The following is a 604-nucleotide window of genomic DNA, read 5'->3' as shown; positions in this document are numbered from 1 at the left end:
TTATGTTTCAAGAATTAAGTGTAGGGCACTTGCTTAGAGCTTTGAAGGCTCTTAGTCAATCTGACCTAAATTGCTAGTTTGATGTCGAGAATATTGGTGAAAGTGGGAGGGGAAGAGTTGATAGTATAACAAGTGATGGGACAAGGAATGTTTGTTTTATACATATATATTTTAATATTTTTATTGAGACGGTGTCTCACTCTGTCACCCAGGCTGGAGTGCAGTGGCATGATCACAGCTCACTGCAGCCTTGATCTCCCAGGATCAAGTGATCCTCTCGCCTCAGCCTCCTTTGTAGCTGGGATTACAGGTGCATGCCACTACGCCCAGCTAGTTTTTTGGGTTTTTTTAAATATTTAATAGAGATGAGGTCTCACTATGTTACCCAAGCTGTTTTGTATTTTTCAATTGTCATTTTGTTTTTGTGTTGTTGGTTGTTGGAAATATAGTTAATGATAAAGAATAGTCATACATAAAAATATAAGTTGAGTAACACTAACAGTTATGAACAGGGGGCAAGAAAACAGAAAATAATTATGAATGTTGGCATAATAACATTCTTGAATGTTAATTTACTTGGGTAGAAATCCTGTAAGTAGGGGTA

This window comes from Mandrillus leucophaeus, unplaced genomic scaffold, assembly GCF_000951045.1.
Source record: "Mandrillus leucophaeus isolate KB7577 unplaced genomic scaffold, Mleu.le_1.0 Scaffold250, whole genome shotgun sequence".
NCBI classification, from domain to species: domain Eukaryota; kingdom Metazoa; phylum Chordata; class Mammalia; order Primates; family Cercopithecidae; genus Mandrillus; species Mandrillus leucophaeus.
The sequence above is the reverse complement of the archived record's forward strand: the minus strand, read 5'-3'. Positions refer to the sequence as shown.